Raw genomic sequence first — 24,138 nt, forward strand, 5'->3', positions numbered from 1 at the left:
ATAAAGGAATGTGATGCCCCTGTATCAAACAATACAGAAGATGGTACTAAGTTAATGATATGTATCCAACGTATCTATAATTTTTGATGGTTCCATGCTATTATCTTGTCAAACTTTGGATGTTTTGTATGCCTTTTATATCTTTTTGGGGACTAAATTATTAACTCAGTGCCAAGTGCCAGTTCCTGTTTTTTCCGTGTTTTTGACCCTTTTCAGAGGACAACATTAAACGGATTCCAAATGGAATAAAACCTCCGAAAAGATTTTTTCCGGAACAGAAGATACGCAGGGAGCTTGAGAACCAAGGCAGAGGGCACCAGGGGAGGCCACAAGCCCCCTAGCAGCGGCCTGGAGGGCCCGCGCCTAGCAGGCTTGTGGGCCCCCTATGGCTCCTCTGCCGTACTTCTTCCGCCTATAAATCCCCGAAAAATCCAAAACCACAGGAGAGAGCCACGAAAATACTTTTCCGCCGCCGCAAGCTTCTGTCTCCGCAAGATCCCATCCAGGGCATGTTCTGGTGCCCTGACGGAGGGGGGATTTGGACACGGAGGGCTTGTTCATCAACACCATTGCCTCTCCAATGATGCGTGAGTAGTTCACCATAGACCTTCGGGTCCATAGCTAGTAGCTAGATGGCCTTTTCTCTCTCTTGGATCTTCAATACAAAGTTCTCCATGATCTTCATGGAGATCTATCTGATGTAATCCTATTTTGCGGTGTGTTTGTCGAGATCCGATGAATTGTGCATTTATGATCAGATTATCTATGAATCTTATTTGAGTTTCTTCTGATCTCTTATATGCATGATTTCATATCCTTGTAATTCTCTTCGAGTTGTGGGTTTGGTTTGGCCAACTTGATCTATGATTCTTGATCTCTTCAATTGCTCGCGAGTAATCCGTTCACCCACCGTAATATTTGCTATCATGAGAGAAGCTTCTAGTGAACACTATGGCCCCCGGGTCTAGTTCACATCATATTTTCAGCCTTACACTTTTACTTTGTTGCACTTTCCGCCTTCAGATCTCACCTTGCAATCAATCGTGAAGGGATTGACAACCCCTTTGTAGCGTTGGGTGCAAGTTTGCTGTTTTTGCGTAGGTATGGTGGAGATTTGGCTTGATACTCCTACTGGATTGATACGTTGGTTCTCAAACTGAGAGAAATACTTACTGCTACTGTGCTGCATCACCCTTTCCTCTTCAAGGGAAAAAACCAACGCAAGCTCAAGAGGTAGCAAGAAGAATTTCTGGCGCCGTTGTCGGGGAGCATAAAGTGAAGCTTATCCAAGTAACCGTCGCAAACTCATCACTTGCATTTACCTTTTTTGCCTCTCGTTTTCCTCTCCCCCACTTCTGAAAAACAAAAATTTACAAGAATATTTGCCTTTTTCATTCACTCTTTTCTTTCGCTTGCTTTGTGTTCGCATGTGTGCTTGTCTGCTTGCTGAAGTCACCATGACTGAAAACACCAAACTTTGTGACTTCTCGAATACAAATAATGATGATTTTATTAATACTCCGATTGCTCCCGCCACTAGTGCGGAATCATATGAAATCAATGCTGCTTTGCTGAATCTTGTTATGAAAGAGCAATTCTCCGGCCTTCCTAGCGAAGATTCCGCATCCCATCTTAATACCTTCATTGAGTTATGCGATATGCAAAAGAACAAAGATGCGTATAATGATGTGATTAAATTGAATCTATTTCCGTTCTCGTTGCCAGATCGAGCAAAAATTTGGGCTTCATCTTTGCCCAAAAATAGTATTGATTCTTGGAACAAGTGCAAAGTTGCTTATATATCCAAGTATTTTCCTCCGGCTAAGATTATCTCTCTCCGTAATGATATAATAAATTTTAAGCAACTTGATCATGAACATGTTGCACAATGTTGGGAGAGAATGAAATTGATGATTAGAAATTGTCCCCCTCATGGTTTGAGTCTTTGGATGATTATACAAATCTTCTATGTTGGTTTGAATTTTGCTTCTAGAAATATCTTGGACTCCGCCTCCGGTGGAACCTTCATGGAAATCACATTAGGAGAAGCCACAAAACTCCTAGACAATATCATGACAAACTATTCTCAGTGGCACACTGAAAGGTCACCTACTAGTAAAAAAGTACACGCTATAGAAGAAATTAACTCGTTGAGTGCTAAGATGGATGAGTTAACGAAATTGTTTGCTAGTAAACGTGCTCCTTTAGATCCAAATGATATGCCCTTGTCTTCCTTGATTGAGAGTAGCAATGAATGCTTGGATGTTAATTTTGTTGGTAGGAATAATTTTGGCAACAACAATGCTTTTAGAGGAAACAATATTCCTAGGCCTTTCCCTAGTAATCCCTCTAATAACTTTGGCAACTCCTACAACAATGCTCATGGAAATTACAATAAATTACCCTCTGATCTAGAGAGTAATATTAAAGAGTTTATCAACTCGCAAAATATTTTCAGTGCGTCCATAGAAGAAAAACTACTCAAAATTCATGATTTGGCTAGGAGCGTTGATAGAATGTCTCTTGATATTGATGCTTTCAAAGTTAGATGTGCTCCTCCCAAGATCAATATGGATGAAACTTTGAAAGCTATGCATGTTTCCATGAATGAGAGTAAAGCAAGAACCGCCCAAATTCGTGCTAGACATGAATGGCTTAAAAAGGTGTGTTCTCGTGATGAGAATCACGAAGATCTTAAAGTGCTTGGTGTGACTCCCATTGAATCCTTGTTTTCTAGTGTCAAACTTAATGGTGATGGGGGTGGATATAAATCCAATTTGGTTGAAAAACGCCCCAATGATTCGGAGTCCATCTATCTTGATGCTAAATGCATTGAAAGTGGAGTAGAGGATATCAAAACTTTGAGTAGTAATGAAACTACAACTTTGGATTTCAAGGAATTCAATTATGATAGTTGCTCTTTGATTGAATGTATTTCCTTGATGCAATCCATGCTAAACTCTCCACACGCATATAGCCAAAACAAGGCCTTTACTGATCATATCGTCGATGTTATGATGAAATCTCTTGAAGAGAAACTTGAATTGGAAGATTCTATTCCTAGAAAACTTCATGATGAGTGGGAACCTACTATCAAAATCAAGATCAAAAACTATGAATTCAATGCTTTGTGTGATATGGGTGCTAGTGTTTTCGCGATTCCAAATTCTTTATGTGATGTTCTAGGCTTCAATGAGATTGATGAGTGCTCTCTTAATTTGCATCTTGCGGATTCTACTGTTAAGAAACCTATGTGAAGGATCCATGATGTTCTTATTATTGCAAATAGGAACTATGTACCCGTAGATTTCATTGTGCTTGATATTGATTGCAATCCTACATGTCCTATCATTCTTGGTAGACCTTTCCAAAGGACTATTGGTGTTGTCATCAATATGAAGGAATGGAATATTAGATTTCAATTTCCATGAAAGAAGGGCATGGAACATTTTACTTGAAAGAAAATAAGATTGCCTTATGAATCCATGATGAGGGCTACTTATGGTTTGAGTACCAAAGACGACGATACATGATTATTTCGCCTTATGCCTAGCTAAGGGCGTTAAACAATAGCGCTTGTATGGAGGCAACCCAATGAATTTATCTTTGCTTTTTGCTTTCTGTTTTGTTGCGTCCACACCATCATAATTCCGTTATGATTGTGTTTTTTGTGTTTCTTTTTGTGTTTGAGCCAAGTAAAACCTTTATGACTAGTTTTGGTGATGGTTGTTTGACCATGCTGGAAAAAGACAAAAACTTTTTGCTCATGAAATTATTTTTCATTTTTATCCAGAAAGAGCTTTTGAGTTAATTCTTTTTTCTCCTGGTTGATATGCCAATTTCCCAAATTTCTCGTAATTTGTCAAAATTTGTGAGATACCAGAAGTATACGAAGTATACAGATTGCTACAAACTAGTCTGTTTTTGTTGTGTTGATTGCTTATTTTGATGAAACTATGGATAGTATCGGGAGGTACTAGCTATGGAAAAGTGAGAATACAGTAATCTAACACCAATATAAATAGAAATCAAGTTTGCTACAGTACCTAAAGAGGTGGTAGTTTGTTTTCTTGTGCTAATGATATCACGAGTTTGTGTTTAAGTGTTGTGTTGTGAAGTTTTCATGTTTTGGGTGATGTTCTCATGGACAGAGGGATAATAGTGGAAAGAGCTCAAGCTTGCGGATGCCCAAGGCATCCCAAGCCAAATTCAAGGACACCAAAAATCCTAAGCTTGGGGATGCCCCAGCAAGGCATCCCCTCTTTCGTCTTCAATCCATCGGTAACATTACTTGGAGCTATATTTTTATTCACCACATGATATGTGTTTTGCTTGGAGTGTCGTGTATTATAGCAGTCTTTTCTTTTTGTTGTATCACAATCATCCTTGTTGCACACCTTTTGAGAGAGACATGAACTCATCGTGAATTTGCTAGAATACTCATTGAGCTTCGCTTATATCTTTTGAGTTAGGCAATTTAGCTCACATGTGCTTCACCTATACCTTTTGAGCTAGATAACTTTTCTCTAAGTGCTTCACTTAGAACTTTTAGAGCACGGCGGTGTCATATTTTGGAGAAATAAGAACTCTCGATCTTCACTTATATCTTTTTGAGAGTGCTCTCTCTGAGAAACTTGGTAGTTGGCTTGTGCTATGAAAGTAGTCCTAAAGATGATAGGCGTCCAAAGAGGATACAATAAAACTTCCATATTCTTGTGCATTGATTAGAAAGAGAAGTATGATTCCTCTCAATTAGTTTTGAGACATGGATTTGGTAATATTAAGAGACATGTTAGTAGGGTGTTGTGAATCTAGAAATACTTGTGATGAAGTTAGTGATTCCCGTAACATGCATGTATGGTGAACCGCTATGTTAGGAAGTCGGAGCATAGTTGATTTATTGATTGTCATCCTTTGTGTTGCGGTCGGTATCGCGCGATGGTTAACACCTACCAACCCTTTCCCTAGGAGTATGTGTTTAGCACTTTGTTTCGATTACTAATAAAAACTTCCGCAATAAGTATGTGAGTTCTTCATGACTAATGTGAGTCCATGGTATAGATGCACTTTCACCTTCCACCATTGCTAGCCTCTCTAGTGTCGCGCAACTTTCAACGGTACACAAAACCACCATAGATCTTCCTCAAAACAGCCACCATACCTACCTATCATGGCCTTTTCATAGCCATTCCGAGATATATTGCCATGCAACTCCCACCGTTCCGTCTCATGAATTGTGCCGTCACTTACATATTGCCATTGCATGCTCGTAAGATATCTAGCGAGATGTTTCAATGTCATACGCCAAGCTAGATCTTTGCACATCCCGGTACACTGCCGGAGGCATTTCCTATAGAGTCATCATCGTTTAAGCATTGAGTTGTGAGTAAATGAAAGTGTGATTATCATCATTATTAGAGCATTGTCCCATGTCAGGAAATAATAAAAAATGAGGCCAAAGTTGCCCACACAAAAAAATATGGAAAGAGGCCAAAGAGCCCAAACAAAAAAAAGAGAAAAAGAGAGAAGGGACAATGCTACTATCTTTTTCCACACTTGTGCTTCATGATAGCACCATGTTCTTCATGATTGAGAGTCTCTTGTTTTGTCACCACCATATACTAGTGGGAATCTTCATTATATAACTTGGCTTGTATATTCCAATGATGGGCTTCCTAAAAATTGCCCTAGGTCTTCGTGAGCAAGCAAGTTGGATGCACACCCACTAGTTCTCCTTTTGAGCTTTCACACACTTATAGCTCTAAGTGCATCCGTTGCATGGTAATCCCTACTCTTTGACATTGATATCTATTGATGGGCATCTCCATAGCCCTTTGATACGCCGAGTCAATGTGACCATCTCCTCCTTTTTGCCTCACAACTGTCACATCCCTGACACCTTGATAAAGTTAGCTTTGTGCTCATGTTTTCTTTGCATTGCATCTAGGAAATTTTCAACAAGAATTAAGCAAGTGGTGAAGGAAAATTCTCAAAACCCTAGCCACTTCTTAAAATAAAGGAAATCTCAAACTAGTTAAAATCAATGAACCCAAAATGGCCTCAAGAAAAGTTCAACTTTTTTGATAATTCTTGGAAACAAATAATCAATAAAGGAAACCATTTATTTTATACTCTTGGCATTTTAAATAAATGCAAAAAGCTACTGGTTGCAAGTTTAAAATTTGAAATTAGAAACTTTAAGCTTTCAAAAATGTTGAAAACTTTAGAAATGGTGGGAAATATTCCAACAAATATTCTGGGGTGTTCAACATAGTTTTTCCAAACTATTTGGGAGCTGAAATAAATAGTAACTCAATGAAATAGCAAATCAAAAACAAAACAGAAAAAAAAGAGAAAAGAAATTACCTGACGCTCACCTCAGCCCGGCCCAGTAGCGATGTCGTCTTCCTCCTCGCCAGTAGGAGCAGGAGGTGGCCGCCGCGTCGCCGGGCGCCTCCACGCAGCTCCCTGGCTGCCTGGCTGCCGCTTCGCACTGGCAAGCACGGGGATATCCACCCCGAGCCCGTCCCCATCCGTTCCCCAGCTCCAGTTCCCCCTTCCTCTCGGGATCTCTCCTCCCTTCTTCTGCCGCCATTGCCACGAGCTCGAGCTCGAGCCGCCGCGCCTCTAGCCACAGGACCCCCCCTTCCGAGTAGTCCAGTAGCTTCGCCTCGTCGAGCTGGTTCTCTCTGCAATGGCCGAAGTCTCCCCGAGCTCTGCGACGTCACCAACGCCATCGTCTTCAACCATCGGTCGCCGGCAAATCGACGGTGGAACGCCGGCAACAGCCCTTCCCCGAGCCGTCTAAGCCCTTCTCTGCACTCCCCGTGAGCCTGCGATCATTTCCCCTCTCCTTCCCCTCGGATCCGAGCCCCCTAGCCACTGGACCATCGAACCCGTACTCCGGCAGCCGCCCCGGCTCGTCGCCGGCTTACTCCGGCCACCTATAGCTCCCCCTGAGGCCAGCGCTGGATGAGGTCGAGCCTGGAGATCACTCTAGTGCTCTCAGCCTCCTTTTCCGAGCACCACAACACGTTTTAGCATGTCTCCGATGAGGTTCTGTCGCAGATCTGGTCGCCGCCGGCCAGGCTCCAGCGAGGAACGACGTGGCCAGCTTAACCCAGTAGGTTTAAGCCTAATCTCTCGCTGACAGTGGGCCCAAGGCCAAGTCAAACCCACTTAAGGGCCGGTCAGCGCGGGATTAGCCCTAAGAGGCTGACCAGTGGGTCCCCCCTGTCAGGTTTGACCTGAACAGGTCAGTTGACCTGCTGATGTCAGGCTGACGCAATAAAGGGATTTTCGAGTATAAGAATAATTCCAGAAATGTTTAAAACTTCAAAAATTCAAAGAACTTAATCTGTAACTCCAATGAAAATAATTTATATATGAAAAAGTATCAGAAAAATTCAAGCAATCTGAATATGTCATTTTCAAACATGTTTGAAAATGTTACAGAACCCAAACATGTAGATTAATGAATAAGTTAATTATTATAATTACTTTGTAGATGAAATTTGGCAAATATTTAAATTTCACTATAAATGACATGACCAAACACCGTCCTAATTACAAACCAGCAACCTAACATGTCATCACATGCATATTAAAAGCAATTTATTCTGAGCATCAGGTCGAATCAATTAAGATGGTATCCGAGAATACCTCGTTTGAAGCGATATTTGAATTTGATTCAAATCAACTTCAAACCTAATACATGCTAACTATATTAGTATATCACCTTGCATTCTCATGCCATGCTCATGCATCATCTTGATTGCATATGTTTGTTATTGATTGTTGTCATTCCTTTCGGTAGGCTCCGCTCCCCTGGATTCCACCGAATATCCGTCTGACGGATATTGTCACTCCTCTGAGCAACAAGGCAAGCAACCATTTTAATCATCCCGATAAATCCCGTGTTCTTGCTCCTGCACTTACTTATTGCATTAGGATCAAATGCTTCAAATGCTTTTGCCACGTTAGTTGAACCCACTTCCTTTGCATGACCTATCCTTGTCACAGTAAATAGCTGAACCTTGCAACCTAGCATACCTGGTAGTTGCTTGAACCATGATGTGCCTTATCCTTCTATGCATGCTATGCTTAGAGTTGTGTATGGTCTGTCATCTGGGAGATGAACAGAATTGTGAGAATGTGTTCGGTAAGCAAAGGTTGTGTGTTGAACCTGATTTGGTAAAGGTACCGGTGAAAGGTTGTGTAGGAGTACATGGCGGGTTGTTTCATTGGAACCGTCCTTAGGAACTGAGTTCCGTGTATGTTATCCAAGACTAGATACTACCACACGTTGGGATACTTAATTGACCCTCTCGACTGATTAATCGCTTAGTACTCGGTCCAGGAGTTGCAAGTAGTTTCTGGTGTTTATAGTCATGCTGGAGGCCGTGCATAGTGCTGACCTGAGAAGTGGGCTATGATGCGGTAGGCAGTGGCACGGTGTACCCAGTGGCACTCGGATGGTGCGCTTGGGAACCCTGCGCACATCGTTTGAGGCCGTGGCGGAAACCTCGGCCAGACTTCCGTACGGGTTACTCTCAGATAGGCGATAAACCTGGACTAGGTACTAGTGTGGTTAACGGTCATGGCCGACTCCCTCGCTGGGCTTCCGCTTGAAAGTTGCAGAGGTGCATGACGTGCACATGGCGATAAGTGGCGAGAGCGTGTGTGACGAAGTACACCCCTGCAGGGTTATGATCTATTCGAATAGCCGCGTCCGCGAATATGGACTACTTGGAGACAATAGTTGTTCATAGATAACTTAAATGGCTACTCATAAAATTCTCAAGATAAGCATGAGTGTCGCGGACGGCATTTCCGTATGGAGACGGAATGATTCTGCGATGGTGTATTGTTGTGGTGTTAGTGGACTCGTGTGCGAGAAATCAAGTTGTCAAAATTATTTAAAAATGCATGTTGTCTAGCCACGAGTCAAATGCTGGCTTTCCGCATGAAACCCCACCATACCTTGTTGATACATTGCATGAGTAGTTAGTTATCCTAAAGTCTTGTTGAGTACATCCGTACTCATGTTTGCTTAATAAATGTTGCAGAGGTTGCTAATGACCCTAATGGAGGGTTCTTCATAGACATCGACGACGACGAGTAGCTGGTGTCCCAGCTACGATCTGGCCCTAGGTTGGGTCTGTAGTATAGTCAGGCCATGTGCCTTCTAGTTGCACCTGTCTGTACTCAGACAGTTTTAAACACTTCCGTTGGCTTGTAACTGAATGACGGTTATTATGGGTCGTGAGACCCTTACTGTGTAATATTATGTGTGTGGCTCTTCCGAGCCTCTTAAGTAAAGCTTGTATGCTTATGGTTATGTTGTGATGCCATCGATGTATCTATACATATCGGTATGTCATGCGTACGTGTGTCGTACTTGATATGTATGGGGTTCGATTACCTAGTCGTGAATTTTAGTAGCACTCCTTACAGGGAAATGCCCCTTTGTGATCCAACGAGCCATGGTAGCTCGCTACTGCTCCGTACACATTGGTTGACCGGCATGTGTCCTTTAGCTGCCGTGGCTGTCCCCTTTGGGGAAATGTCACGCGATGTAATGGAGTCCTTGTAGCTTGCTACGACTCGTCTACACTCGCTGGTGACCAACACCTGCTTTGTTGGGTCATGTATGCCTGTCCTTGTGCGGTACTGCCACTTTGGTTTATGACTAGACTTATGGATCCGGGTTCTTTGACATTGGAATGCTAGCAACACTATTGCATACGTGAGTCAAAAGACGCAAACGGTCCCGGCTAAGGTAAGGCTGCAGCCGTGGAGTTAACCGTGCGTGAGACCGCAAAGGGATGCAATGTGTTACAGGCTAGATTCCTATGGCTTAGGATCGGGGTCCCGACAGCGTTGGTATCAGAGCCTGACTGACTGTAGGATTACTAAGCCAAACTGGTCGAAGTTGAGTCTAGAATTGCTTTAGTTATATATAAGGGAATTGTTTGTGGAAGGGAACATGAGACTCTTGTTCTCTTCTCAAGTTATTCTATTCTGGTCATCTTCGTCTTTTCTGCGGGAATTAAGGACTAGGTTACTCATCTTCTTCTAGGCTCGTGTTTCTGATCGGTAGATTATAGTACTACGGGTCAAGAGATATTTGGGTTTCTTTCATTCCTAGGAAAAAGGAAGTAAGTTTGATGATCAGAGAGTTAAACTTGATAGTTGAGTGGTTACGCTATTCCATTTTGGGTTGTCTCAAAATTTGTTTTTGAGCATTTACAGCCGTTATGCTGCCCAATTTTGCATTCGGAGCTCTAATGCTTTTGCATTACTCTCTATTTATAGATGCCTGGCCGTCCTTCTCGTCAGGTGGTACGTCTGACCACGTGCATTGATGTACCGGGTCATACGGCCATGCTGGTGAGGGTGATGTCGGTGTGCGGTTACCGCTCGTACCCCGAGTACACAGTGGAGGAACAGTACCGAGACTTCAACCAGAGCCAGTATGTTTGCACTGTTAGGGTATTTCCAGACTACCCTGGAGCTGAGGAGCCAATCCATTGGTCCTATGGGTTGGGAGTCACTGTTGACATGGCAGTACAAGATGCTGCCTATTCAATGCTGACCATTATGAGAGCGAGACATGCACTGCTGCAGAATTCAGAGTTCTGCTACGTTCCGACCTCTCAGCCTGGTGAAGAGGGATACCTCAGTGGAGTCTATTTTGATTCTTCTATGGAGGATCCACTTCTGCAGTCCACTGTTGAGATGCTAGAGAATAGAGACAAGGATGCTCATGCTCTCCGCATGGAGCTTTATGCTACCCGTGCCCGTCTGTGGACGGCTTTGACGCAGCTGGCACCGGTAGTCCAGACAGGGTACGGAGATATGGAGATGCTGAACCCTGTTAGGACCCATCTTCCGGCCCACGTTGACTGGCCAGCTATAGGAGGAGTCACCCCTCTTCGGGGACCCCTCTTACCACCAGTCAGGGGACCAAGGCAACATCCGTGTCCTTATGGATCCCAGGGATCTCAGGCCAGAGTGTTTCCTGATCCGCAGGTTGAGCTTCCAGGTCATGGAGGTAATCTCTATGAGATGTTCTATGCGGATGCCTGAGCTGTGAGCGGAAGGATAGTATGGTAGTAGCCGTACGTTCACAGTCCTGCGTGACTTGTGAAGTATGCCTGTGATGTGAAATGAATTCCGGAGGCCTAGATAAATAATGTATAGGAAGCTTGTAAGCCTCTGATAAGTAGTTTCATAATTTCAGTAGTTTGCTCTTCGGTTAAGGTTGTACTGAACTATGTAAGGGTGTGTATGAACCATGGTGTATATATAGCAGTTGCTTCTTACCATGTTGTTCGGATATTCATTTCCGCATTCCGTGTGTTCAATACATTCTTAATCCATAGCTAGTATTGATATGATATCGGTCTAAGCTGTGAGTTTGTTTGTCAGGATGGTGTTCACTAGGTGGAACCGTGCCCCTGCTCATGAGCAAGGCGAGGGTAGTCAAGCGTCGCAGGAAGACTTGCCTCACCCGCCCTCTCTGGCGGAAGTTATGCTTGAGGCAGAGAGAAACAAAAGGGAGACCAACCGACTGTTAGAGCGTACTGAGAAGAATACGGCTCGTCAGCCTAGGAATGCTGCAGTGTGCCTCAACGACTTTGTGAAGCTGAATCCTCCAAAGTTTCATCATTCCGTCGATCCCCTCGACGCTGATGACTGGCTGTGCAGCATCTCACGCGAGATTCGCTCTGTGAATGTTTCTGAGGCCGACAAGGTGACCTTTGCGGCGTATTTCCTGGAAGGACCCGCCAATCTATGGTGGGAGAACTTTGAAGCTATGCTTCCTGCTGAACCAGAAGCCACATGGGCAGACTTCAGTGCAGCCTTTCGTGTGCACCATATTCCAGAGGGCCTGATGGACAGAAAGAGAGAGGAGTTATGTGCCTTCACTCAGGGCAAGTTGACCGTGGATGCCTATAGCTGCGAGTTCGGTAACCTCGCCCGCTATGCAACAGAGCAGGTGTCTACTGACGCCAAGAAGCAAGCAAGATTCCGTAAGGGTCTGAGCCCTGAGCTTCGTCGTGATCTGCGCCTCCACGAGTGTGCAAGCTTTCAAGCCCTAGTCAACAAGGCGATCAGTGCCGAGACTCGTCATACTGACTTTGAAGCCACAAGGAAGCACTCCCGTGACTTTGGCTCGTCTTCTGGTTCCGCATTTCCCAAACGCAGGCTGTGGGTTCCGAACAGTTCCTTGCCGCCAAGATACACTCCGAGGCCATCCTACGTGGCGCCTCAGACGAATCAGGCCAACCCTCCAGCAAAAACTTATGGTGGTCCAGCTAGCAATGCTGCACCACGTGCCAACCTAGTGATATGTCACAAGTGTGGAGAACCATGGCACTATTCCCATGAGTGTCCTCAAAATGTGGGTGCCAAGCAACCCGGAAAGTCCGTCGGGCAAGGCTGGTCGGGCAAAGCTTACTATGTGAAGCCAACTCCTGCACGTGGCCGTGTGAACTATGTGTCAGCAGAAGAAGCTACAGAGGATCCCGATGTCATACTGGGTACGCTTCTTGTTAATCATCACCCAGCGTCTGTTCTCTTTGACACTGGGTCTTCTCATTCCTTCATTTCAGAAAGTTATGCAAAGTTGCATAACATGTCTTTTTGTGATATGCCAATTCCGTTGTTTGTCCAAACTCCTGGTAGTAAATGGCAAACCTCTAGGATAACCTATGACAATGAAATTCTAGTAGACAGGCTAGTTTTTCTAGCCTCATTGATAGCATTGAAATCTTCGGATATTAATATCATCTTGGGCATGGACTGGATGTCAGCTCACTATGCCAAGATTGATACTCATTCTAGAAATGTCCAGCTTACCCATCCCTCGGGTGAGATAGTAAATGTCTCTACTCGAGTTGCCAAATGCCAACCCTCTTCCGGAACTTGAAGACATTCCGGTAGTCCATGACTTTCCGGATGTCTTTCCAGAGGAACTGCCGGGAATTCCACCTGACAGAGATGTAGAGTTTGTGATAGATCTTGTTCCGGGAACCGTCCCAATAGCCAGAAGATCATATAAGATGGCACCCCTGGAGCTAGCCGAACTTAAGAAGCAACTAGATGAGGCCTTGAATAAAGGTTTCATTCGTCCTAGCTCTTCTCCTTGGGCTTGTCCCGTCCTCTTCGTCGAGAAGAAAGACGGAACGGATTGGATGGTTGTAGATTACCGACCAGTTAATCTGGTCACCATAAAGAACAAGTATCCGCTCCCCAGGATCAACGACATGTACGATCAGCTCGATGGATCCTCAGTCTTCTCTAAAATGGATATGAGGTTGGGATACCATCAAATCAAGATCAAGAATGGGGACATTCCAAAAACGGTTTTTGTTACTCGTTATGGCCAATACGAGTACACCGTCATGTCCTTCGGTTTAACCAATGCCCCAGCCACCTTCTCTCGTTTGATGAATTCAATCTTCATGGAGTATTTGGATAAATTCGTCGTGGTATACCTCGATGATATTCTCATCTACTCGAAGAACGAACAAGAACATGCCGAGCATCTAAGGCTGGTATTGATGAAACTTCGAGAGCATCGCCTTTATGCCAAGTTTTCAAAATGTGAATTTTGGCTACCAGAAGTGACCTATCTAGGTCATGTAATCTCTGGTAAGGGTATTGCTGTCAATCCCGAGAGAGTTCAAGCTGTCCTTGATTAGACTCAACCTGAATCAGTTAAGCAAGTTAGGAGTTTTCTTGGTCTAGCGAGCTATTGTCGCCGCTTTGTCGAGAATTTCTACAAGGATGCAAAGCCTCTAACTGAACTCCTCAAGAAGGATAAAAAGTTCGAGTGGACACCACAGTGTGAGCATAGTTTTCAGGAACTGAAAAGACGCCTGACTTCCGCACCTGTGTTGCTACCACCAGATTTTTCTAAGGACTTTGTTATCTATTGCGACGCCTCGCGACAAGGATTAGGTTGCATTCTCATGCAAGATCATCATGTGATCGCATACGCATCTCGACAGTTGCGCCCACATGAGGATAATTATCCCACACATGACCTTGAGCTTGCAGCTGTGGTCCATGCACTAAAAACCTGGCGACATTACCTTTTGGGTAATCGTTGCGAAATATTCACAGATCACCAAAGTCTTAAATATATCTTCAGCCAGCCGGATTTGAATCTCAGGCAAAGACGGTGGGTTGAGTTGATCTCGGATTACGACTTAGGGATAACTTACACCCCGGGGAAGGCCAATGTTATGGCCGATGCACTAAGTCATAAATCTTATTGTAACAATTTGACGCTACAACAAGGTCAACCACATCTCTATGAGGACTTTCGGAAGTTGAATCTTCATATTGTTCCTCAAGGATTCCTTTCTACCCTGGTGGCGAAGCCTACTCTTAGGGATCAAATCATAGCCGTGCAGGCTTATGATAAGGGTATATCCCGGATCAAGGACAATATTGCTAGCGGTAACGCTAGGGATTTCTCCATCAATGAGAAAGGTGTTGTGTTCTTTCAGAACCGTTTAGTGGTTCCTAAGAGAAAACGTCTGCGGCAATTGATCCTTAAGGAGGCTCATGATTCTCCTCTCACCATTCATCCCGGTAGTACTAAGATGTATCAGGACCTACGCCAGAGGCTCCGGTGGACTAGGATGAAGAGAGAAATTGTTGAGTTCGTTGCTAACTGCGACGTTTGTCGTCGAGTTAAGGCAAAACATCAAAGGCCTGCTGGCACCCTTCAACCTCTAACTATTCCTGAATGGAAATGGGATAAAGTTAGTATGGATTTCATTACCGGATTTCCCAAGACCAAGAAAGGAAATAATGTTATCTTTGTGCTCATTGACCGTCTTTCCAAAGTGGCTCATTTTCTTCCCGTTCGTGAGAGTATAACAGCTAGCCAGCTAGCGGAGTTATATATCTCTCGAATAGTGTCTCTTCATGGTGTTCCCCTGGATATTAACTCGGACCGTGGAAGTATCTTTACTTCTCGCTTCTGGGAAAGTTTTCAGAATGCCATGGGGACTCACCTATCTTTTAGCACTGCTTTCCATCCTCAATCAAGTGGTCAAGTAGAAAGAGTGAATCAAATCCTAGAAGATATGCTCCGAGCTTGTGTTATATGATTCGGTATGAATTGGGAGAAGTGCCTTCCATTCGCCGAATTCGCTTATAACAATAGTTATCAATCAAGCTTGGGCAAAGCTCCTTTTGAAGTTCTCTATGGACGAAGATGTCAAACACCTATTAATTGGTCAGAAACCGGAGAGAGGCAACTCTTTGGCCCGGATATGATCCATGATGCAGAAGAGCAGGTTCGCATTATTCGTGAAAAGTTGAAAACAGCCCAGTCTCGTCAAAAGAGCCAATATGATCGTCATCATAAGGCTGTGACCTTTGAAGTTGACGAGAGGGCTTACCTTCGGGTTACACTTTTGAAGGGTACCCATCGATTCGGTATCAAGGGCAAGTTGGCTCCTCGTTACATTGGTCCTTCTCGCATTCTTGCCAAACGAGGAGAAGTTTCCTACCAGTTGGAACTTCCTCCGCATCTTTCCAAGGTTCATGATGTCTTCCACGTCTCAGAACTCAGGCCTTGCTTTTCGGATCCTATCCGTGAAGTGGACCACGAAACGCTTGATCTCCAAGATAACCTTTCATACCGATAATACCCTGTGCGTATTCTTGATCAAGCTGAGCGTACCACTCGACGTCGAAACCTTAAGTTTCTTAAAGTTCAATGGTCAAATCATTCTGAAAAGGAGGCAACTTGGGAAAGAGAGGATCGTCTCCGACTTGAGTATCCTGCGTTATTCCCGACGACTTCTAAATCTCGGGACGAGATTCTTTTGAGTGGGGGTGAGTTGTCACATCCCTGACACCTTGATCAAGTTAGCTTTGTGCTCATGTTTTCTTTGCATTGCATCTAGGAAATTTTCAACAAGAATTAAGCAAGTGGTGAAGGAAAATTCTCAAAACCCTAGCCACTTCTAAAAATAAAGGTAGTATAAAACAAACTAGTTAAAATCAATGAACCCAAAATGGCCTCAAGAAAAGTTCAACTTTTCTATTAATTCTTGGAAACAAATAATCAATAAAGGAAACCATTTATTTTATACTCTTGGCATTTTAAATAAATGCAAAAAGCTACTGGTTTCAAGTTTAAAATTTGAAATCACAAACTTTAAGCTTTCAAAAATGTTGAAAACTTTAGAAATGGTTGGAATATTCCAACAAATATTCTGGGGTGTTCAACATAGTTTTTACAAACTATTTGGGAGCTGAAATAAATAGTAACTCAATGAAATAGCAAAATAGAAACAAAACAGAAAAAAAGAGAAAAGAAATTCCTCCTCGCCAGTAGGAGCAGGAGGTGGCTGCCGCATCGCCGCGCGCCTCCACGCAGCTCCCTGGCTGCCTGGCCGCTGCTTCGCGCTGGCAAGCACGGGGATATCCACCCCGAGCCCGTCCCCATCCGTTCCCCAGCTCCAGTTCCCCCTTCCTCTCGGGATCTCTCCTCCCTTCTTCTGCCGCCATTGCCACGAGCTTGATCTCGAGCCGCCGCGCCTCTAGCCACAGGACCCCCCTTCCGAGTAGTCCAGTAGCTTCGCCTTGTCGAGCTGGTTCTCTCTGCAATGGCCGAAGTCTCCCCGAGCTCTGCAACGTCCCCAACGCTATCGTCTTCAACCTTCGGTCGCTGGCAACAGCCCTTCCCCGAGCCGTCTAAGCCCTTCTCTGCGATCCCCGTGAGCCTGCGATCATTTCCCCTCTCCTTCCCCTCAGATCCGAGCCCCCTATCCACTGGACCATCGAACCCGTACTCCGGCAGCCGCCCCAGCTCGTCGCCGGCTTACTCCGGGCACCTATAGCTCCCCCTCAGGCCAGCGCTGGATGAGGTCGAGCCTGGAGATCACTCCAGTGCTCTCAGCCTCCTTTTCCGAGCACCACAGCACGTTTTAGCATGTCTCCGGCGAGGTTCTGTCGCGGATCTGGTCGCCGCCGGCCAGGCTCCGACAAGGAACGACGTGGCCAGCTTAACCCAGTAGGTTAAGCCTAATCTCTCGCTGACAGTGGGCCCAAGGCCAAGTCAAACCCACTTAAGGGCTGGTCAGCGCGGGATTAGCCCCTGAGAGGCTGACCAGTGGGTCCCCCCTGTCAGGTTTGACCTGAACAGGTCAGTTGACCTGCTGATTTCAGGCTGACGCAATAAAGGGATTTTCCACTATAAGATTAATTCCAGAAATGTTTAAAACTTCAAAAATTCATAGAAATTAATCTGTAACTCCAATGAAAATAATTTATATATGAAAAAGTATCAGAAAAATTCAAGGAATCTGAATATGTCATTTTCAAACATGTTTGAAAATGTTACAGAACCCAAACATGTAGATTAATGAATAAGTTAATTATTATAATTACTTTGTAGATGAAATTTGGCAAATATTTAAATTTCACTATAAATGACATGATCAAACACCGTCCTAATTACAAACGAGCAACCTAACATGTCATCCCATGCATATTAAAAGCAAGTTGATCTGAGCATCATGCCGAATCAATTAAGATGGTATCCGAGAATACCTCGTTTGAAGTGATATTTGAATTTGATTCAAATCAACTTCAAACCTAATACATGTTAACTATATTAGTATATTACCTTGCATTCTCATGCCATGCTCATGCATCATCTTGATTGCATATGTTTGTTATTGATTGTTGTCATTCCTTTCGGTAGGCTCCGCTCCCCCGGATTCCACCGAATATCCGTCTGACGGATATTGTCACTCCTCTGAGCAACAAGGCAAGCAACCATTTTGATCATCCCGATAAATCCCATATTCTTGCTCCTGCACGTACTTATTGCATTAGGATCAAATGCTTCAAATGCTTTTGGCACGTTAGTGGAACCCACTTCCTTTGCATGACCTATCCTTGTCACAGTAAATAGCTGAACCTTGCAACCTAGCATACCTGGTAGTTGCTTGAGCCATGATGTGCCTTATCGTGCTATGCATGCTATGCTTAGAGTTGTGTATGGTCTGTCATCTGGGAGATGAACAGAATTGTGAGAATGTGTTCGGTAAGCAAAGGTTGTGTGTTGAACATGATTTGGTAAAGGTACCGGTGAAAGGCTGTGTAGGAGGACATGGCGGGTTGTTTCATTGGAACCGTCCTTAGGAACTGAGTTCCATGTATGTAATCCAAGACTAGATACTAACACACGTTGGGATACTTAATTGACCCTCTCGACTTATTAATCGCTTAGTACTCGGTCTAGGAGTTGCAAGTAGTTTCTGGTGTTTATAGTCATGCTGGAGGCCGTGCATAGTGCTGACCTGAGAAGTGGGCTATGATGCGGTAGGCAGTGGCACGGTGTACCAAGTGGCACCCGGATGGTGGGCTTGGGAACCCTGCGCACATCGTTTGAGGCCGTGGCGGAAACCTCGGCTGGACTTCCGTACGGGTTACTCTCAGATATGCGATAAACCTGGACTAGGTACTAGTGTGGTTAACGGTCGTGGCCGACTCCCTCGCTGGGCTTCCGCTTGAAGGTTGCCGAGGTGCATGACGTGCACATGGCGATAAGTGGCGAGAGCGTGTATGACGAAGTACACCCCTGCAGGGTTATGATCTATTCGAATAGCCGCATCCGCGGATATGGACTACTTGGAGACATATGTTGTTCATAGATAACTTAAATGGCTACTCATAAAATTGTCAAGATAAGCGTGAGTGTCGCGGACGGCATTGTGGACTCGTGTGCGAGAAATCAAGTTGTCAAAATTATTTAAAAATGCAAGTTGTCTAGCCACGAGTCAAATGCTGGCTTTCCGCATGAAACCCCACCATACCTTGTTGATACATTGCATGAGTAGTTAGTTATCCTAAAGTCTTGCTGAGTACCTCCGTACTCATGTTTACTTAATAAATGTTGCAGAGGTTGCTAATGACCCTAATGGAGGGTTCTTCATAGACATCGACGACGACGAGTAGCTGGTGTCCCAGCTACGATCTGGCCCTAGGTTGGGTCTGTAGTATAGTCAGGCCATGTGCCTTCTAGTTGCACCTGTCTGTACTCAGACAGTTTTAAACACTTCCGCTGGCTTGTAACTGAATGACTGTTATTATGGGTCGTGAGACCCTTACTGTGTAATATTATGTGTGTGTCTCTTCTGAGCCTCTTAAATAAAGCTTGTATGCTTATGGTTATGTTGTGATGCCATCGATGTATCTATACATATTGGTATGCCATGCGTACGTGTGTCGTACTTGATATGTATGGGGTTCGATTACCTAGTCGTGAATTTTAGTAGCACTCCTTACAGGGAAATGCCCCTTTGTGATCCAACGAGCCATGGTAGCTCGCTACTGCTCCGGACACATTGGTTGACCGGCATGTGTCCTTCTTAGCTGATGTGTCTGTCCCCTTTGGGGAAATGTCACGCGATGTAATGGAGTCGTTGTAGCTTGCTACGACTCGTCTACACTCGCTGGTGACCGACGGCTGCTTTGTTGGGTCATGTATGCATGTCCTTGTGCAGTACTGCCACTTTGGTTTATGACTAGACTTGTCGATCCGGGTTCTTTGAGATTGGAATGCTAGCGACACTATTGCATACGTGAGTGGAAAGACGCAAACGGTCCCGGCTAAGGTAAGGCTACAGCCGTGGAGTTAACCGTGTGTGAGACCGCAAAGGGATGCGATGTGTTACAGGCTGGATTCCTATGGCTTAGGATCGGGGTCCCGACAACAACCTTCACCACACTCTATTCCACCTATAAGTGCTATATCCATGGCTCACGCTCATGTATTGTGTGAGAGTTGAAAAAGGTTTGAGAAAGTAAGAGTGCGAAAACAATTACTTGGCCAATACCGGGGTTGTGCATGATTTAAATTCGTTGTGTGGGGATGATGGAGCATAGCCAGACTATTTATTTTGTAGGGATAACTTTCTTTGGCCTTGTTATTTCGAAAGTTCATGATTACCTTGCTAGTTTGCTTGAAGTATTATTGTTTTCATGTCAATAGGAAACTATTGTTTTGAATATTAGGGATCTGAACATTCATGTCACATGAAAGAAGTTACAAAGAACAAATATGCTAGGTAGCATTCCACATCAAAAATTCATTCTTTATCACTTCGCTACTCGAGGACGAGCGGGAGTTAAGCTTGGGGATGCATGATATGTCTCCAACGTATCTATAATTTTTGATGGTTCCACTCTATTATCTTGTCAAACTTTGGATGTTTTGTATGCCTTTTATATATTTTTTGGGACTAACTTATTAACTCAGTGCCAAGTGCCAGTTCCTGTTTTTTCCGTGTTTTTCACCCTTTTCAGAGGAGAATATTAAACAGAGTCCAAACGGAATAAAACCTCCGAAAAGATTTTTTTCTAGAACAAAAGATACGCAGGGAGCTTGAGAACCAAGGCAGAGGGCACTGAACCATCCATTTTGCGTCATGCTTTCATGTTGATATTTATCGCTTTATGGAATGTTATTATACTTTGTGGTACCATACTTATGCCTTTTCTCTCTTATTTTGCAAGGTTTATTTGAAGAGGGAGAATACCGATAGCTGGAATTCTGGATTGGAAAAGGAGAAAGTCTGAGTCCTCTATTCTACACAACTCCAAATGCCCTGAAAATCAACGTGGAATTTTTTGGGAATATATAAAAAATATTGGGTGAAAGAAGTGCCAGAGGGGAGCTGCCAGGGGCCCACAAGCCTGGTGGCCGCGGCCTGGCGAAAGAAGTGCCAGAGGGGAGCTGCTAGGGGCCCACAAGCCTGGTGGCCGCGACCTGCCCCCCTGGCCGCGGCAACAGGGCTTGTGGGCACCCTGGTGGCCCACTGGCCCCCCTCTTCTGCTATATGAAGGGTTTCGTCCGGGAAAAAATGAAGGCGGAGCTTTTTCGTGGATTCTCCGCCGCCACGAGGCGGAACGTGAGTAGAACCAATCTAGAGCTCCGGCAGGACGATCGTGCGGGGGAAACTTCCCTCCCGGAGGGGGAAATCGTCGCCATGGTCATCACCAACACTCCTATGATCGGAGGGGACTCCTCTCCATCAACATCTTCATCAGCACCAGATTATCTCCAAACCCTAGTTCATCACTTGTAACCAATCTCCGTCTCACGACTCCGATTGGTACCTGTAAGGTTGCTAGTAGTGTTGATTACTCTTTGTAGTTGATGCTAGTTGGATTACTTGGTGGAAGAGTTTATGTTCAGATCCTTGATGCTACTCATTACACCTCTGGTCATGATTATGATTATGCTTTGTGAGTAGTTACTTTTGTTCCTGAGGACATGGGATAAGTCATGCTAATAATAGTCATGTGAATTTGGTATTCGTTCGGTATTTTGATATGTTGTATGTTGTGTTTCCTCTAGTGGTTGTATGTGAACGTCGACTACATAACACTTCACCATTATTTGGGCCTAGAGGAAGGCATTGGGGAGTAGTAAGGTGATGATGGGTTGCTAGAGTGACAGAAGCTTAAACCCCAGTCTATGCGTTGCTTCGTAAGGGGCTGATTTGGATCCATTAGTTTAATGCTATGGTTAGACGTTGTTTCAATTCTTCTTTTGTAGTTGCGGATGCTTGCGAGAGGGGTTAATCATAAGTGGGATGCTCATACAAGTAAGGGTAGTACCCGAGCGATGGTCCACCCAAATATCAAACTATCAATATAACAAACTCGAATCATATGAACATGATGAAACTAGCATGACAGAAATTCCCGTGTGTCCTCGGGAGCGTTTTTCCTCCTATAAGACTTTGTTTAGGCTTGTACCTTGCTACAAAAGGGATTGGGCCACTTTGTTGCACCGTTGCTACTACTTTTTACTTGTTACTTTTCACCTGCTACGTTTCACCTCACTACACCATTACTTGTTACCGCTACTTTCAGTGCTTGCAGTTATTACCTTGCTGAAAACCGTTTATCAGAGCCTTCTGCTCCTTGTTGGGTTTGACACTCTTACTTATCTAAAGGACTACGATTTATCCCCTATACTTGTGGGTCATAAAGCCTCTTTTCTGGCGCCGTTGCCGGGGAAGTGAACCGCCTTTGGTAAGTGGAATTTGGTAAGGAAACATTTATATACTGTGCTGAAATTTATTGTCACTTGTCACTATGGAAACTGTTCCTTTGAGGAATTTGTTCGGGGTATCTTCACCACGAGCGGAAGCACGAGGAGTTGCTCCTCAACCTAAGGTACCTACTAAAAATATCTTTTATGAAATTCCTTCGGGTATACTTGAGAAACTACTAGCTAATCCTTTTATAGGAGATGGATCATCACATCTAGACTTGCATCTAATCTATGTAGATGAAGTTTGTGGTTTATTTAAGCTTGCATGTTTGCCCAAGGATGAGGTAAATAAGAAAGTATTTCCTTTATCTTTGAAGGATAAGGCGTTGACATCGTATAGGCTATGTGATGATACTAGATCATGGGACTACAATCGGTTGAAATTGGAATTTCATCAAAAGTTTTATCCTATGCATTTAGTACATCGTGATCGGAATTATATTTATAACTTTTGGCCTCGTGACAGGGAAAGCATAGCTCAAGCTTGGGGGAGGCTTAAATCAAGGCTATATTCATGCCCCAATCATGAACTCTCGAGAGAAATTATCACTCAAACTTTTATGCTCGGCTTTCTCATGAAGATCGTACCATGCTTGACACTTCTTGTACCGATTCTTTTATGAAGAAGGATATTGACCACAAGTGGAATTTATTGGAAAGAATCAAACGTAACTCGGAAGATTGGGAGCTTCAAGAAGGTAAGGAGTCAGGTATGAATTTCCAGTTTGATTGCGTTAAATCTTTTGTTGAAACAAACACTTTTAGAGATTTTAGCGCTAAGTATGGACTTGACTCTAAGATAGTAGCTTCTCTATGTGAATCTTTTGCTGCGCATATTGATCTTCCCAAAGAGAAGTGGTTTAAGTATCATCCTCCTGTAGAAGTCAACATAGTTAAACCCAATCTAGTTGAAGAGAAAGTCATTGCCTATAATGATCCTATTGTTCCTTGTGCCTACACTGAGAAACCACCTTACCCTGCTAGGAAAAAGGATTATTCTAAAGCTCCAACTGTGATACGTAGGGGTTACATTAGACTACTTGCACCCCCCGAGGAAATTAGAATTGAACCTAGTGTTGCTATTATCAAAGATCTCTTAGCCGAAGACATAGACGGGCATGTTATCAAATAGTGTGAGGACTCCGCTAGAATTGCTAAACCTCACGCGAAAGACAAATACGGACTTGTAGTTGGCATGCCCGTTGTTTCTGTCAAGATAGGAGATCACTGTTGTCGTGGTTTTGTCACGGTAGATGTCCTCTTGAAAGGACTTAGTACTGGAGCCATCACACCTTGGTGGCGACTCAAAGGGGTTGAACGGGAGAGACACGGCGATCTACCCAGGTTCGGCCCCTCGTGAGGAGGTAAAGGCCTACGTCCTGCTTTGGCTTGTATTGATGTGATTTCGATTACAAGGAGGGCATAACTCGCCAAACCTAGCACTCGATGATTTCTAACCTGCCCTCTTCTTCCCTGGGACTCGCCTTTATATACAGGTCGAACCCCTAGGGTTTACAAGGGTACTTTCCTTCCTACAAATCGTGACCTCTGTGGTCTCTAAGTCGCCACCCTCTAAAGCTTGGAGACCTTCCGGAAATTATAAACCGCCATACAACCTTTGGTCTTGCCAGGCCAAGGCCCAAACCACGCTCAAGTGAATCGCCTGATTTGGTGACCCGGCCCAACTAGGCCGGGTTATCAATAGGTAATATCCCCAACATTAGGCCCCAGATTGACTTGAACTCTTTTCACGCCATATTTCTGCTCAGTCAAAGGCGATTCATTCTTCACTCTTCTCTATACGTCAGAAATTTTAACCTGCCATCTGGCGCTGAAAATCTTTAAACGCCAAACCATTTCTCGTCGGCATCTTCTTATCCCTTGGATTCCAGGAAGACTGACAGAATCCCAACGGATCCTTTGGCATCGTTATCCCAAAATTTTCGGAGCGCCATTATAGCGAATCTTTTTATCCTCCGGCGGTTCCCGCTCACGGCGCCTCGATTCCAGCGCCCGCCCTGTTAAAT

Source organism: Hordeum vulgare, chromosome 3H, assembly GCF_904849725.1.
Source record: "Hordeum vulgare subsp. vulgare chromosome 3H, MorexV3_pseudomolecules_assembly, whole genome shotgun sequence".
In the NCBI taxonomy this organism is placed as follows: domain Eukaryota; kingdom Viridiplantae; phylum Streptophyta; class Magnoliopsida; order Poales; family Poaceae; genus Hordeum; species Hordeum vulgare.